This window comes from Rhea americana, unplaced genomic scaffold (assembly GCF_003343005.1).
Source record: "Rhea americana isolate MKP2758 unplaced genomic scaffold, rheAme1 scaffold_10, whole genome shotgun sequence".
Lineage (NCBI taxonomy): Eukaryota > Metazoa > Chordata > Aves > Rheiformes > Rheidae > Rhea > Rhea americana.
The window spans coordinates 10,159,532-10,177,708 of record NW_028185039.1 but is presented as its reverse complement, the minus strand read 5'-3'; the positions used below and the strand labels follow the sequence as shown (position 1 = coordinate 10,177,708).

The window sequence follows — 18,177 nt, the reverse complement described above, 5'->3', positions numbered from 1 at the left end:
TATCCAGTGCAGATGGTTGGCAGATTTCTGAATCATCAGCCACCTGCATTAAGTGTATGGGATCCAGCGCAGATTAGAAAGCACACTGCAGTTGAGCAGACATTTGGAGCAGCCTTACATGTCCTCATTGTCCTTGCTGCAGCCACGCTCCATACCTCATCTTACTCCCCTGTCACATATCCTACTTGAAAGGTTTTGTGCATTAGGGCAAGAAAAAAGGGAAAGTCTGGATCTGGAAGATTCAGAGTGGAATAGTCTTTGGGGAAACACTGCYTGTTATGAAATGACTTCTGAAAATAGTCTTTTTCAGCAGCTGAAGGTTTCCAAGATACCTTTTCCTCCTTGAATAGGAGTTTCTTCCTTCAAAGTCTCGTGGGAATGCGTTCTTTATGTGCTGGGGAGGATGAAAGGCATGTATTTTTAAACGAGTGGTTCTGAAGATTTATATGCATCTTGCCCTGTCACTAGCATCTTTATATGGATATGAACAAGAAAGAAAAACAGTATCAGTATGGTTTTTGTATCTAGAAGATTAGGAGCTAAGGATCTAGAAGAGCAGGTCACTACTTTCTGGTGTTAGCATGAGATGCCTTTCAAAAAGAAGGAAGACCTTGTAATGGATAGTTACGRAAAAAAGCATGCAACGAGGCTCTTTATTTCCCTAATAAGATAATCATAGATAAGCGCATGCGGATTTCATGCCTCTGCACATTCAAATAGGTAAACTTAAAAACAGCAGCAAAGAATATTCCTTGCTATTGTCGTGAGTTGTGGCTGTAATCACAAACACTCCTTCCTGTAAGGAAACTAACTGTGCTTGTGAATTGCACGGTGCTGAGGTTTGTGCGATAAATTCCTTCAGTCTTTTAATTCCTGAAATGGCAGCTTCGTATTGCACTGAGGGCCTTTTGYTCCAGTGACATGAGAAAGGTTAAGTGCAAGAGCATCCTATTTACCTGTATCGCTTAGGGTTATATCATAGAACGAGTAAGGTTGGAAGGGACCTCTGGAGATCATCTAGTCCAACCCCCCTGCTCAGCAGGGTCACCTAGAGCATGTTAGACAGSGTTGCATCCAGGCGGGCCTTGAACATCTCCAGAGAAGGAGACTCCRCAACCTCTCTGGGCAACCTGTGCCAGGGCTCCCTCACTCTCACAGGGAAGAAATTCCCCCTCACGKTCAGGCAGAACTTCCCGTGCTTCAATTTCTGCCCATTGCCTCTTGTCCTGTCASAYGGGACAACTGAAAAGAGTTTGTCCCCGTCCCCTTGACACCCTCCCTTCAGGTACTTGTACACATTGATCAGATCCCCCCTCAGTCTTATATACAGCTCTGCAGTGTCCCTCTTATTCATCTGCTTGTTAACTTCCGAGTTCTTTCCAGGTTTTTAAGTTTTCATGCATGATCATTTTTGTCAACTGTTGTTGAAAGTCACTGTCCTTGGGTTAGAGGGAGAGCTCTAAACTGAATAGATATTCCACAAGAGATCATATATTGATTAACAGTATAATTGTCTCCATTGTCGCTGTGTTGTTTTTTGTATCCTGCTGTTCTGCTTGCTCTTCTGACCACTGCTGCACATGGAACAGTTCACTGTGATGCCCAGCTCTATCTTTTCCTTTTAGTAGACTGTTGGCCCTTTTACCATTCAGTTCTGAAATAAAAGACTGTCGGTGCTAAAATCAGCGATGCAATGCTGGTGCGAGTGGGGCAGGAGCTCGCCCCTAATGACATGGCTGTCAATTTACTACTGTGTTCTCTCATCCCCTTTTGATTTTTTAGTTTGAAGTTTCTCTTTATTGGAAAAGTCGCGTATGCATTTCCCCAACATCTTCCACGGCAAAGACTGATGAAAAGAAATCATGTGGATTGTCTGCAATGTCCTCATCTCCTTCAAATACTCTTTGAAACCTCACTCCAGCAAATCCAATGATTCCCTTGCAAATTTGATGCTTTTGATATACCAAGAGATTTTATTGTTATTTGTTTTTGTCTCCCTAGCTCTCTGCTCTTATTTCCTTTTAGCCTTCCTAATATCCAACTTGCATTTTACCTGTCACACTCCTTCTCCCTTCTGGCTCCACTTGGAGTAAATATTCGTCCTCTGGAGGATAGCGCTTCAATTCTAGTAACCTTTTGTATTTTGCCAATTTAGTGTACTTATTTGTTCTTTTTGTTATAGGTCCTTTACTTCTTACAAAGGATCCTTGCCTTCTTGCAAAGGAATATGTATAACTTCTTTGTTTAAGAAGCTCCCATGCGGAGCCTAAAGAATTAATTTCCTTACTTTTGACTTTATGTTATTTTTGAGAAGTTTTTTTTTCTTAAAAAAAAGAAAAAACAGAGATTTTTTTTTCCCTGAATTTCAATACTACATTGAAAGCTGTTGATGTTGTTGTTCCCTGGAGAACATCACATTGCAAATAAAAGTTTACAGTAAGTGTATTCACTATGGATATGCACTGTTCAGTGTAGCCTTGACAGTTATAAAGCTAGTTATGAGTTGAACTTTTACGAATTCACAATCAAATGTGGTTTGCACAAATTAATAACGGATAGCTAGATCTGAAATTTGTTATGCTGTGTCTCATTAGCATCAGACTTCTTAACAAACCATAGGGGTATATACAGATCAAACTCGGGCAGAACCTCACTAATTTGAGAAGGACTTTGTAATATTATGAGGGTGCAGCTGTGCACATCTCTTTGTGAGAGGTGGTTTTGATAATATATGTTTTCATTATGAAATAGAACGTTAACAGTACCGTGTCAATAGTGTATTAGTGTGATCTTTCTTTTGATGGAAAAATACTTACATTTCTTTCCTATGCTCATTAGCTTTTTGAATAGTTGTTTTCTAGTCTTCAAGAATTTTAAGGGGAAGTAGTGTGGGGGCATAGTGGCATTTGCTTGGTAGGTTCCAATGTTTTTACATTGTTCACTTTCAGTAAGTTGAATTATGTGTCTTTAAAAGAAAAATAGTCGATAGATCATTTGCAAAAGGATACTGTTGTGATTAATGTAGATTAGACAAACTATTGGAAGGAAAACCAATTTCTGATTTTTCATATTCACATGCATACTYATGTGCATTTGAAGCTGTGTATAGCCTTAAAAATGCATGTTACAGTTTTGAAATATGAAGCTTATAAACAGCAGAGCAATTTCTGTGTTTGTAGAACTACTAGAAGTGACTTGCCTCACCCCTTGAGGACTTAATCCACACTAAGCCTAGACACATATTTTGGCTTATTCTATGTGTGTATTCATTTTCTTTCTTTCTTTCTTTTTTTTGTCTGAAAAAATAACACATTGAAGCTAGAGCTCACACTGTGTCTTGTGCAACCCAAGCCGAAATTTTGTGGAATTTCTCTTGAATGCTTTACTGCAGCATCAAGAGTGATCCTGGCCCAGATGAGAACGATGGCAGTATCCTCACTCARACTGAGCAGGGTTTCAATCATCGTCTTCTTTATTACAGGTTTCCAATTCTGTGCACRTTAAAATAGTAAGTCTGTAGAGTAGACTTCTTAATTAGTAGACGCTATAGGCTTTAATAAATGTTTCCTGAATCTTGTTTGATTGCTTCAGAGCCTTCCAAGAGGGGTGTAAAATAGTACCAGGYCAAAATGACAATGATTTAAACCGACCTTGAGCTGGAGCAGGACATGAGTGAATTCAGCCTTACTGAGTATGTGGTGTTTTCTATGTGCTGTGCAAACAGACAAGTCTGAGCAGAAGAGAATGTACTTTTTTCTTTGATTAAAGCTAAAATATTTTGTTGTGGATTTTATATGAAGAGAGTCTTCTTTTTTCCCTCAGAGTTTACTTTTTAAAAGAAAACATTGCATCAGCAATGCAKTGAACTTTTCCAAAGAAAAGACACAAAATCTGAGTAGAGTGCTCTGCCTGCCTTTCATAATTTGCAGCATGGACTTTCTGTGGACTCCCAACTGCTTTGGGCATCTTTAATTAGTCTTTATTAATTGAGCTACCTTGTCAAAACGCTTGCCATTTTCCTTGAACTTCATTTCATTCCGGAGTTCCTTTCAGTGAAGAAATAATATATTCTCTTACTTGCTTTTGCTCAAATTGGCTAACGAGCACTTTTTACACTGCAATTAAGAAGTATGAAACTTTCTGACATTTTAAAAAATTTTGCTTTYCTGCATGTTACACTTAACTACTTCAAGTGTAATTTCATGGACATTCTTTTGGCAGTGAGGTTGGGGATTAACAACTCTCATGTACTTCCAAAAAGTGTATTTCCTAGTGAAAATAGTTTTAAATATCATTTTGATAAAATAGGGTAAAGCAGGTTCTGTTAGGATAAATGTTGGACATGGATGGTGGTTAGATTCTATGCATAGGGATTACTAATACTTTGATGTTATGAAACAGGAGAAAATATACAGAATAAATGGGAAGTAAGGAATGTTTAAAGACAGGATGATTTAACTGAAACAATATAAAAGCGTCTGTTAATAAGATTATGGATCAATTTATTGTATTGGTTTAAATTTCAGCGTGGAAGTAGTCCAGCTGAGCATGTGCATGATCAATACTCATCCAGTACTCAGTTTCCATGTGAGCTTGTTTAAATGCTGGTAGATTTGGGAGTTCCATAGCATCAAATATGCTTTTAGTTAGAAACAAAACCAATAAATTGCTTCTTTCAAGATGGATGGATCTATGATAACAATGTTATAAAATTATGGTAGGAGTAATGTGTAGCAGTTTTTCAAACTGGCTTTGAGTATTGTTTTAAATAGTGTACGTATTTGAAAGGCTTTTAAGTAAGATATTTCTGATCATTTTATCAAATTCTGTGACATCACCTTTTACATACACATACTAAAATATTATAAAATACAATATAAATTTATATGAATATAATGTATAATAAAATATATATGTATTTTTGTATATTTCAGGGAGTAAAACTTGTTCTGTTTTGCCAGTGTTTTTTCACTGATGTCTGTGGGAGATGTATGTCTAAATATATAGGGCATTAACTGGGCATGTGTAAGAAAGCAGGTAATAGTAAGTTTTGTTTCTCTAGTGTTTCCTATTCTAAGTGTAATGTACTAATAATATAAATTAATAATATGGTATGGTAAACTTAACTGACTCTGCATTAGAGAAACCTTGATGTCATTCTTCAGTCTATCTCAAACTACAATTTCATCAGGTTTCCCAAGGARTGAAGCCTTTGATAAAAATGTGTGCTTGGCTAGAAGTGCTTCAGGGAAGATGCAGGTGCTTCCAGAAGCAGTGCTGGTGGTTCAGCACRTGGCACCCTTCCCTCTAAGTTGGTTCTGAGTCAATACTCAATGTGATACTAGGGGATGCAGCACTGCTGGAGCCATTTAACAGAAATAATGCAGCAATCGGGTTGTCTGCGATCGTTGAGGATGTCATGGTATTTTTCATACAACCCCTGCGTTTGGACTAAGTTCCAGCTTGATTAGCTGTGTTCTCACTACCAAAATTTCTCCTGTAGCATCCGCTGCACTTGGTGCTCTTCTGCGTGAGAACAATTGGTGTACTAGGTAACCCTGCTTGCTGTTACAGTTGCCCTTCTTTGTCCTCCAAATTTTATATATTGTTTGGGATATAATGGTTTGAAAATCAGATGGTTCCTTTTCCTGGTGTTAATTACGTCCAGCTTTGTGCACTTTTTCATCATGCTGCAGAGGCCATCTGTTCATGTAGGCATTTGGGAAGGCCTAGTGATGTTGAGTGCTGAAATATTATTTGCGTGTTTAATTCAGCTGTTCTGGGGGTGATGTTTTGAGGGATACATGCCCTTTGTCGATTTTGTACTGATCTCTCTGTTGTACTTGCTAATTTGGGAAGAGAACTGAACTGACAGTAGCAAGTGCTGGTGGTGAAGGACTTTATATAAACCCAAATTGCTGAGATGGGTGGGTATATTGCTGCTGTAGTTCTCTGCAACATACTTTTATTTCTTGTTAGCTCTTTTTGTTCTCCTTTTATCTTTATGTAAGTGGTTGAATTTGGGTTTTCTTTTTTTTCCCCCTTACTTCTTTTGCTTGCTCTTTTCTTCCCTGTCTGTTTCCTGAGGACGTAGGATACGCTAGTTCTTCTGAGAAATTCTGTTAAAACAGAAGGCCATATCCTACTTGGCTTGGAGATAGAAGTCCATCAGTTGTTCTTACAACAGTGTGTCGTTGAAGTAGASAATTTTAAAACAAAGTTATCTGTAGCTTGCTGACTCATTGTGTAATTATGGTTGTGCTCATTACTCTTGAGATGAACTTCATTGAGGTCCACCTTAAGAAAAAGTTTGTAAGTTCACCCCCAATGAATTAGAGGAACATCTTTGTAAGAAGAGACACACTTTTCAGTATTGCTGAGATCAACTGCTGCTTGTCTTTGGATTTGAATATTTTGCTTCTGTCTAATAGGTTTTCGTAGTACACCTGGAACATGGATCTGGAACTTCCTCTTGTGGATTGAGAAGAAAAAGTGACTAGCTTACCTTTGTGTGTAGTTCTCTCTGGGAACCCAGGGAGCAGAATTAGGGTAGAGATAACCATGTCCATCATGTCTCCCAAGACAGAAGACTATGCCTCCTCTGCACAGAGGATCCAGGAACCTTAYCCCGGAAAGCTGCTGTCTTACAAGTCAGATTTTCCCATGGATTTTTTTTTTCCTTGAACTGTTATCAATGACGTTTCAATTCCTTTCTTTTTTTTTCTATATGTATAGTAGACATTTGATAATACTTTGACAATTGGTACAGCAGCGTTTATTCATCTAAATCATACCCTGGTGATGCAGGGTGTTGTATCAGTATGGTTTGCTATTTCTGTTAGATTAGATTCTATTAGATTTGGTCCTAACTGCTACTTGAACAAAATATTTCAAGGAGGTTGTTTCAAAACCCCAAGTGCTTCAGAGCCATAGAAGCMAGCAAGCTAGTCTAGCTCCTACTCTGCAGCATAGTGAAGAGATCAAAACTGACATCCCAAATAGATAACATAATGCTGTGCTAGGTTGCTGAGGCACGGTAATGACTTGGGATCATAGACCTCATTACTTCTAAGAGGTTTCCTTGTGGAGAGCCCTGCATGTAAACTTTGTAACTCTACCCGGTGTGTATTTCTATGCTTATGCTGAAGAACAGCGGTAACGTACTGCTCACTTAAGCAGCTGGATGTGTCAGCGCATGCTCTCAAATAGCTTCCTCTCAAGGATTCACAGAACTTCAGACTGACTGTTTTCTATCCGACAGTTAATAAGCTGTCTGCTTATATACTTACTGGTGTTCCCTGGTAAGAAAAATACCACCTTTTTTCTGTGTTGCTGATTTAATGACTTAGGCTTTGCTCCCAGAAAATGCTTGTCATCTGTCAGTGGCTATCCGTTGGGAGGAGAACAGCTGTATCCAGCATAGTGGGCAGCTTGTTGTGCGACTGCATGTGTACCAGCAAGTCTTATGTTCTTCTGGAATCTCAGTCCTTGCATCTTTGTGATTAAGATAGCACCCCAGCTTCTTTTTGCTTTTGGTCCTCATAGACAGCAGGAAAGGATTGCATGTGTGATACTGAAAAAGAAGACCAAAAAAAAAAGCGCTTGTATTTTTTGAAATGTATTTTTTTACCTGGGAAATAATTTTTGAGTTGGTGATAGTGTAGTAGTAAAGCTGAAGCCCCCCAAAAAAGCGGATAAAGAAAGCAGTTAGGCTCTGCCTTGTGTAATCGTGTTTGCTCAGATAARTCATTTGGACTTCATTGAAGAGCCCTCTGAACGTTCGCTGTGGGACAGACTATCAATTCTGAAGTCACTTGAGCAGGTAGTCTCAGCCAAATCTAAGGCAGATTTAACACAAAAAAATATTAGAGTCCTTTTCCATTATGCATTCAGTCAGGGACTTAGTCAWATTAGTCCAGCTTGAAGAGTTTCTTCTGATGAACTTTTCTTCAGTACCAAATAATTTTGGATCTCCCAAATGTAACTGACCAATTAAATGATTTAAGGTTTGCTTCCTACTCGGTCCTGAAAGAGTTAACGATAGGGTTTCCGGAATCTTCATGTGCTTTGCTCCCCATACCACTTTAATGTGTTTCATTATTGACTTTTTTTGTCTCTCTCGGCAGTCTTAAGTAGTTGTGGCATCCAAATGCTCTGGCTGTGCTTTGGGTTCTAATGTCTTGAGAGAAACATTTGTTGCATATTTTGCTGAATAAACAAAGCATAAATTTCTAAGGAGACCTTGCTACAATGAAATAGCTAATTACAACTTACATTGTATTTGACCTTCTGCATCTTTGTTTCACATTATAACATGGTAATTAAAATCGATCCTTATTTATATGGGGGATTTTTTTGTGAAAATTAGCTCTTGTTTTCACTAAATACAGTGCTAGGTAGAGTAAGACTAATGATGTTTTCCATTCTCTTGTAATTGCCGTGCAAATGATAGTTCATGATGTGCAACTTTATCACAAGTTGTTGACTCCTCACTGCAACAGCTCTTCRTAATTTTAATATAAGTTCATATATTGCCAGCAGCACTTTGTGCAAACATGTTGGTAACTTCTTTATTAACTGAGAAAGTGCCTAGGTCCTTGCTTGCAAGAAGATGACTATTCACAGAAAGGTCAGAATGGTAGGGTGGAAAACTAGCAAGGTTGTAGCCAAAAGCTATGAAGATCAAAAGATCGTTCGGATTGCCTTCGTGCTCTTCCTTAAATCATAAGGCTCAATTTCAGTTAACGTGGCAGTCTGCCCAGGGTTACACAATAGCTAAGCTTATTCTCCTGTCCGACTGCAGGTGGGTCTCAGGTAAGGATAGTTTATTGGCTTATCAACCCCCCCCCCAACCCAACCCCATTTTTTTTTCTAAATCCCTATTTATACTTTCAAATTTCTGTTCTTCTCCCACACAGCTTTCTCTTCAACTTTCCCGCCCACCTACTCACCTATTCACAGAATTATTTCAATTAAATGTTATTCCTGTRTGAGGTTACTTACCACTTCTCTCTGCTTAATGTTCTCTTTCTGGGGTCAGTATAAAAGAGTGACTTCAACCATTTTCCTTTGCCATCCATCAGTATTAGTAAGGCAACAGCAAGGCACATAGCTTACCTCGCTTAGTCTGGCTTACCTCGCGGGAGAATCCATCCATAAGTTTGAGGCTATTTAATAGTCTGCAAATGACATGGCAGGTCCAAAGTCACGTCACTGCAGGCAGAAGTAGACAGAGGAGAATTTTCTTGTTAATCAGGTCTACATTCAGGAAACCTTTAGAAGTTCTTCCTTTTGAACTTTATYGGAAAAGGAATTAGACTGAGCTGATAGTCTGGCATATGCATTGTGCAGTACTTGGTCTTTCTGGGATATGCAGAAATATWTGGATAGTTATTTCAAATTGGGGCCATTGCACAGCTCTAGACACTAAATATGTGTCTAAATATGAAAATGATTTATTAATTTATTGAAGAAAGAGGTAGAAATTCCAGACAACAAGATAAATCACAGAGTAGTCTGGTTGTTTTTTTTTTTTCTTGAACTAAGCCTGCAGAAATGCACCCACATATGTACAAAGGAGTGATATGGAAACTGTTACTTACATGTCAAGTTACTTGCTGCAGTTTGCAGATGGCCAGAATAGTCRTCTTCTGTCCTGAATACGTTTGAAGGTAGGAGGTCCATCCAGACCACCAGACCATAGGAGATGGACTCTGGCTATGAAAGCACAAGCATATTGTAGATTGCTGGTCACTTGTGTTTAAAATTATTACTAGGGGCATAGGATAGATGCCGTAGTGGTTCTGAATTTCTTAGTATATAATTTTCTAAATTTAATATGAACATCACTGCTTAAAGGAAGCCATTTCCTATTATCTTTATTCTATATTTTTATGATTGCTATTAAAAATAAAATGCTTTAAAATATATCTATAACATTAATACTTTACAATAATAATAMATGCACGGATCAATATCCTCAATTATCTTAAAAATTCAAGTGCTCTTAAAACTAAACTTACCCTTGATGTCCTAGGTTTTGGGCACACCTAGAATATTATTTACATTACAGTGATATCTGATTACTAGATATCATTTAATAATGCACACACGTGAAAGTTAATTCATTAAAAAATATCTTTACAATAGGCTTCCTCTACTGAAACCTTATGCACTGTTCTCTTGAGAAAACCAGTTCTCTGTGTGTGAAGCCTGTTTAATTGATCTGTATAAAACAAAGGTTCTTTTGTGTTGATATGTGAGCAGTGTTAAGGTCACAAAAGAGAGTGTCAGCTAATTGAAGTAAAACTTCATCTTAGTGAGGGGGAGTTGAGTGTTTTTTTTTTTTTTTTTTTTTTTGTCGTTGTCTGTGCTTTTTGCTTACATGATTAATGTTAAACTTTTAGTTGCTTTGTTAACACTGCATGCTTGGGGGGTAAATAGTTTTCCTAATATACTGAGAAGATTTTATATATATACATATTAAGAACTGCATAAATGCAAAATCTGCGCTTTCCCTTTTGCTGGATTCTTACCTATTTTCCTTTTAATCTTTCTGTGTATTTCAATTATCTTCTTTCCCTTTCTAATTTTACTGTTCTCTTTTTATGATCTTCCTTTAGTTTTCTTCTTGTGTTATTTTTCAAGATGCCTGCTTTGTTTCTATTTCCTCTTTTTTCCTTCTTCAGACCTCCAATAATATTTTTTTTTTCTCATCCAAAGATTGTCTGGAATTTGTCTTCTATTTTTTCTCCCTAGTGGAAGTTACAGGGCCAAATGCTGTGGATTTTAATGTGGCGTAGACAGAATATGTGGTCTTCGGACAGAAATACATAATTATCGTGGAGTACATACGAAGATATTTTGGTACTTCTGCATTTGCGTTTGTAGATCTCTGGCTCTAGATAACATTTTCAGTTGATACCCCATGCAATTGTGTTATAATATCAGCATATCACTTTTTTTTTTTTTTTTTTTGACTTAGCTTGTTCCTCTCAGACCTTCTAGTCTTGCTCCAAGGGACTTTCCACCTTTGCTTTCACAGCAGAAACCTCTTCACATCTCTCTTATTGAAAACAGTTGCCATCACCATTGATCTTCTCTTCCCTGTCTGAGAACTGTGTTATCTAAAGCCTCACTATTCAAATCTTGAGATGCCCATTCAAAATCAATCTCCGTATGGCAGGAAAATACATGGTACTCTTCAGACACAGCAAACACTTCTGTAAAAACCCCTCTGAGAAAGAGGAGACTTGAGAATGCCTGTGCTGTGACTTCTCATTAGCCTCTGCCATGAGGTCCAGCAACACGTCCAGGTAAGGTTAGACAAGGTGCATAAAACACTCTACCGATGGAATAGAGAGCTACAAAGATTGCTTGCTTTTGAGGACATCTTAGTTTTTACATATGGACCAACTGTGGATTCTAAAATAAGACTTGGAAGATTTGTCTCCCAGTTTAGTTGTATATTGAAAAGCAAGAATGGGGGTTTGTCTTGCGTTTTTTGTTTTGTATTGTAATTAAAATATTCTTCTGTTTTTCTGGTCTCAAAAACAAATAAATAAATTAATTGATTAAAATCTTCCAATACAGTCAAAGGGAAAAGAAAAGAGTAATTATACTTGCCAGGTCTTTTCTGTGTCTGTGCTTTTGTTGCTGTTAGGGGAAGTGCATCAAAAGATGTCTATTTAACTGTTTTAAACTATTTAACTTAATAAGGATTCACAGAAGTTCCAGCTGTTTCTAAGTAGTATCTAAATGTTTGATTTGAAAACAATATGTGTACCAACACAGCAACATACTGTAGTCTTGATCACCCCGCAATCCTGGAAGATCCAAGTCTGTTTGAGCCAATTAGAGTATTTGAGTATGAAGCTTCTGTAGTGTGAGCTTTGCTTAATAAAAGCTCTAGTGCTTTATAAGAGAATATATGAGATAGAAAATCTCACAAAACTGAATGGAAAATACATAAATTCACTATTTTCAAGTTAAAATAGTGCTTGAAAACCTAATTTGGCTATTATGGACAGATGAGATACAACATAATTTTAAAAAACTTAATAAATATAATTGCTGCTCTTAGTTAAAGAGATTATTAATAAAATAYAGTTTTAAAATCTGAATTTAATTTAAATATTCTAAAGGATTAATCTTAACATGAAATAATCACATGTGCATTTTCAGTTGCATTGAATGAAAATTGATAGTTTAGATAGCAGAAATTTGCTCTTAGTTTGTGCACTTCCAAATGATAGCAATTCTTTTGTCAATTTGCCTAGACTCCTTATTCTTTTGTTTTTAGTGGTATGAGAAATATTTGCATTGTGCGAGAAATACACCTTCCAGTGGAGGCATTGCTCTCCCCTCATCTCCTTTCTTACATAGTTTTCAAGTCCAGCTTTATCAAATTCAGTGAAACAGATGCCACGTTTCACCTCAGAATCTTTTTATTTCCTTTTCTCTAAAAAAARTGATTTGACTGGGGGCAAACTGTCCTAACCTAGAGCAGGAGAAATACAAGAGAACTGGACTTCTTGCTGTATGCATTTTTTTTTTTTTTTTTAATACATAATATGTTCTTCTTTGGACAAATGCTAATACTTGGCGTGTAAGTCAGTGCTTTTGGAGAAAAATAAGACATGGYATCCTCCTGGATTTTTTCTTTTTTAATTTCTAATTAACAAAATCTCCAACAGGCTGAAAGAGGAGGTTTTGAGGTAGACAGTGAATCAGTTCTAATGCGTGAACGGTGTTTGATACTCACTGCTGTAGCGTGACTTGRTGGTACTATATCCCTGTAAATTTGCATCATGAAACGCAGTACTTTCCTTTTGAGACAAAATACAGTCTTAGCCTTACAACTTAGTCTTGTAAAGACTTACGACTGAACAGAATGTTTACTATTCTTTATAACTACTAATAGAAATATTACATACAGGAATTGATACCTGCATGGTGAGGTCCCAAGTTTATGCGGAGCTTCTGTGTAGAGGTATTGGAATACATCTGCATTGTAAGGTTGCCTTTAGTGTAAGCAGATGACTAACATTTTAATTGGGTTGTATACATTAATTGAGACATCAAGCTTGTGCCGAAGTAGCAGTACTGCTGGTATGCACAAAGACATACAATAGTGATACCTTTAAAAATATTTATTAAGTTTTTTGAAGGCGGGTTAGTCTTTAGCACACACTTGTAAGTGCTTACTTATGAATTTTGGGACACTGCAAGCTTCATTCTATAAAATGGCTGAAGTTAACATGCAACTGAGATTAGCAGTATATGCACTTGTGAAATGGCTCACACAAAATAAAACCATTTTCATGTCAGCATAAAAAGTTGCTATTGTCTTCTTCTGTCTCCAGGAAACGTTCCCAATTCTAGAAGATCCTSCCTCTCATTTTGAGCTCAAGTCTCCTCTTTTCTTTTTTGTTCTTTGAGTTGCAGGTGTTGCATATCTGTTCCTTTTATAGCTATCTCTGTTGTTTCTGAAAAGAAACTTGCAGCCATTTCCCATGTTAATCTTTTTTCTGTGCATAGCAAAGTCAGCATTTCAGAGAGAGTGTTTTATGGGCAAAACCTGTTCAGTCAAAGGTACTAGTGCCTGAATCATGGATTTTATTCTGCACTTTCTGAACAGAAACAGCTAAGCTTTTTTGCTTTTTTTCTTTTTATTATTATTGTTAGAGCGAGAGACTTCAGTTTTCGGTGTTGTTTTTTCAAATGCATGTTTCAGGACAATATATTTACTGTATCTCAGGCTCCTGCCTTAACCCATTGCATYTATAATTCTGCCTGGAATTTTTGTCTAGATGTCATTTGAGGACTTTGTGTATTTGTCTGGAGGTTTCGAAAGCGAAGATCCTCAAATAGACCATTGTGTGCCTAGAAATGTAGCACGTATTCACTTGTGTGCTCGATGATACAGATCACAAGATGTTAATCATCCTAACCATGCATATGCAGTAAATCTGGTCTCTAGGAGATATCAGTCATTTTATACGTGGCACGTTTCTGACTGAGACRTGGTGGCTGTCCTAGTAGGAGGTATACGTTTAGGTCACCTTCTGTGTAAATTTTGCTTTCCACTATCATCAAGTGTTTAATATCTCTATTCACAATTTTTCAGGTAGCAAACAGAATTTAATCTCAATATCTCCACTTCCCTTCAGCAAAATACTGTTTACATATTGGCCCAGATCTGAGTAGCTTTCTAATTCATTGAATTATTGATTTGACATGTTGATTTGACATATTTCAGATCCTGGTCATGTAATTTTTAGAACTAGCTATCTAGCATAATTTAGGAACTCACTATTTCTATCTTTATTGAACTTACTGTGCCTTATGTTTTTCAGCCTTTTGTCTTCAGTGGAAGTGGAGGGTTGATATTCCTTGATATACAAGGTATATATTTTCATCTATACCTGTATCTTCTGCTAGTAAGAAGAGTTATATTTTGTCTTTATTACAAGTAAAAGACGATCCGATCTTTTGCGCACCATGCAGACAATCATTTATACTTAAGACTTCACAGAGGGTTAACTCCATGGATAATGTAGCCATTCCATAGGTTGTGGAGTAATCCTTAGAATTTAGACTACAGTTTAATCTGTTTCACGTCTTACTATTTAACAAGCATTTCAAGCATACTTTTCTATTCTTCTCTGAATAGCTGTGTGTACTCCCGTGTATTTTCTTACTGTTGGGTTGAGAAGAGGAGAATTAGACTGTCTGGTGGTATGTTCCCCAAAGTTTTTTGCCACTGCAACAAGCTGCTGATTTACCAAAAAGGATTATTATTGCTCCTAGTTTTCAGATGAAAAACTGGGAATTGACTAGAAAATCCCTGAGACTGCTGGAAGAACTTGCCTTACTCAAGTTAGCAATCAAATGCGGTATCTGCTAAGCATATTCCATGCCAAACATTATTTACAAGTGGAATCTTTGGTACAGAAATTGAATGGGTGATGGATTTGTTGCTCTTAACATTTGCTAAAATGTCTTTGTACCTTGACCACCTTCTGATGAGCTTTGTGTGTATTTAGGACAATTTTATCCACAGGAGAAACAGCTTTGAGTGCTATGGTGACATGAAAAGGTTTTTTTTCTTTATTTGCTTCAGTCTTACATCTATAGTCATGAATTCATTGGCCACTCTGCTGTATGGTRGAGGCTGAGTGGGGAATACGCGGACTGTCTGTTAACGCTGCAGACGTGTAGCATGAGGGTTCAGTGTTGTCACTGTACAAGCTTGTTGGTGCTGATGAATTGCCTTGTCACAGAGATGTAACCAAGGTTATGAAATCTTACTGGGTTTCTTTCTTCATAGAGATGTCACAGCGACTGAAGGAGGATGTATGACATGCTGTGTGACTGCCCTAGGACCAGAATATGTTGTCTGAGTGCTTCGGTGCAGCAGAGGGACTAAGAGTTTTATATCACTAGCTGCTTGCAGGGCACAAGGCAGTCTACTGGTGCACTGTAGGGCTGCTCCAGTCTAATTTTGAATGCAAGAACACCTTTTGTTTTTTCTGAAATTTGTGACACTTTCCTGGATGGTGATTCCTTATACGAGGGGAGTAGAGCAGTACAAACAATTTGAGCTAGAGAGCTTAGAAGCTTGTGACCTCAAATGATAGTTTCTTCTTTATGTTTGAGAATGCTTTTAACATGGCAGTAGACTATAATAAACCTGAGATAGTTGGAAATGTGATGCTTCTGCCTAAATCTAATGTGATTATTTCTTTCTTGTTGAGTTTATAGGATGATCCTCTGTGAACATCTCAGGAATGATTGATTTCATCCTTGTGACCATTTTGTGAGATTTTGTTGAGTGACAATTATTATTTTTTCCACTTTTGCAAAGGAGGAACTAAAGTACAGGTAGTTTAAATGACCTGCCCAAGGCAAATTTGTGACAGAGTAGATTGCAGCAGCTGGCTGTCCTGAGTTCAAGTGTCTAGACTGAGATACTCTTTTTCCCATAACAGAATGCTGTTGCTGAATTTCATTTTGAACTGACGGGTGCTTTTGGAGCACTGTGCATGAATAGATTCCAGGCTAAGCTTGGTTTATGTGAATGCTATGCTTTAGGTGTGTGAGTAAGAAAAAAGTTTGTAAGATATTCTGTTACTTAGGAGATATGAAAACCAAAGTAAAGTAAAACTCTGCAGCTTAGTTGAACTTTAAGATATACCATACAGACCATGTGAGGCTAACATTTTTTCTTCCACTGCAAACCCCTCTTGCAATACATGGTGAAGACAGGGTTGTGGTGTGTGGTACTAGCTAGCAAGAAACATTYTGTTTCTTCCCCTGAGGAATGGGATTGAGGAGTCAAAGGTAGGACAYGAAATAATAGGAGGAACATGACTGTTGCCAGGATTGTGGCAAAGGTGAGGTGACCAGGGTCTGAAACTTCCTACTAAATAAGTGCCTGTGCCCATTAGTATAGCGATGTGTCCTTGTGTCCAAATGCCTGCTTGGTAAGAGGGGAGGGAAGAGCGAGATGTTCTACAATATACTCTCCATCTGCTTTTTACCCTTAAGGAGAAGGGAGCCGTGCAAGCCTGAAAGCATTCTGCCCTCTCCAAGAGGGAGGCTGAAAAGGGACCTCTTGGTGAGAAACTCACTCACTGTGTTCACGGTGTTTAAAGCCTCCACTGCAAAGCCCCGAGAAAGTGGGGGGAAGATGGGAGCGGGATCCTGGTGGGGACAGGGAGCGCGAGAAGGGGGTGACGGGGAAGGAGGGCTGGAAGCAGCCTGTCCGAAGACACTTCTGCAGGAGGTCCTGCATGTGCAAAACGCCGCAGCAGCGCTGTGGTTTCTTCCTTCTGTCACAGTTATTTGTGTATTTTTTTTCTGCAATTAATGCACCAGACACGGCCAGTAGTAGTCTGCAGCTCAGTATGATTACCAGCAGTAAGAAATCCCTCAGAGACTGAGACTGACTTCTTGTACTTGAAGGAGTGCCTGAGTTTATAACAGAGCAGCACATACCCTTCTTCCTTTCCTGTGGGTTTTTCCTGTGGTTTTCCTTTCCTGGGAGTTTGGGAGGTTTTTGTTTTTTGTTTGTTTGGGGGAGTTGAAGATGGATTTTTTTTTAATTGTCCATAGCTCAGGTGGCTATGGAGGAGGCAGAAGAGTGGAGGAAAATGCCTGCAAAACACACTTGAGGRAAAAAAAAAAAACTTCTTAGATAGGAAAGAAATACTTGGTTTAGGCATTGCCTGCCTGGTAGCTATGCTTAGCTTATCCACCGTTGCTTCAGTTAGCCATAAATTTTGTGAAAATCTTTATAAGCTTGTGATTTTGCCTTTCTCGCAGTAGGTTTCAATACCTCACATTTCCTGGTTTTGCCAGCTTGTATTGAAAAATATTTGCAAGCAACACTGTGTAATATTTGTGCAACGCATTAATCAGCTGCTGTTTTCTAAAATATGGCTATGCATATGCATAGTCATACTAACATTTAACACAGCATAAATACTTCTAATTTGCTGTATTTTGTGGGTTTTTTTCTTTTTAATACAGAATACAATACGTGTTTGCAGAATCTGTGACTTAAGTAGTTGTAATGATTCCTGTACCGGGAGTGCTTCTGTATACCATTTTGCTGTGATCTGCCTTTGAGTAGTGCACAAAGCATAACAAATATAGTTCTTCTTTATTTAAAAAAAAAAAAAGTCTTTATTTTGGAATACAGTTTAAACCAGAGTGTCATGTTAGCAGTGGCATGGGACTATATTTGAGGGATTTGGCTGTTTTGTGTTTAGTTATTCTCATAAAACGTGGAAAGATAGTTTAACTCTGCGTTAGTGTTTTTGTTCGTTAAAAATACGGGATTGTGTACCAAAATGATTTTGAATTCAGGCAAAAAATACTATAAATTTTCCTAAACACTGATAGCTAAAATACGGTTCTGCATATGAGCTTTCAGTTTGATAAATACTTACTTACGAGGTCATAAATACTCGAGGTACAAAAGGTTAATGTAGTGTGAAAGGCTGTAAAACACAGCAAGCAACCTGCTAGATCATCATGATGCATTAGGCCATTCCAGTATGAATGCTAGTGGCTTATGAAATCTTCAATTTGAATTTATTCTGGAATACAAGACTGTAAAGCCAGAGCGTCTCCAATGTAGAGTTGTACTGCCTCAAAAAAAAAAAAAAA

At 37.7% G+C, this 18,177-nt stretch overlaps 1 protein-coding gene across 6 annotated transcripts in view; it reads left to right on the top strand.

Annotated features, from left to right (window-relative positions):
* Positions 1 to 18,177, top strand: part of RBFOX1 (RNA binding fox-1 homolog 1) — a 259,878-nt gene that overhangs the window by 121,125 nt on the left and 120,576 nt on the right. The gene's annotated exons all lie outside the window — the stretch shown is intronic.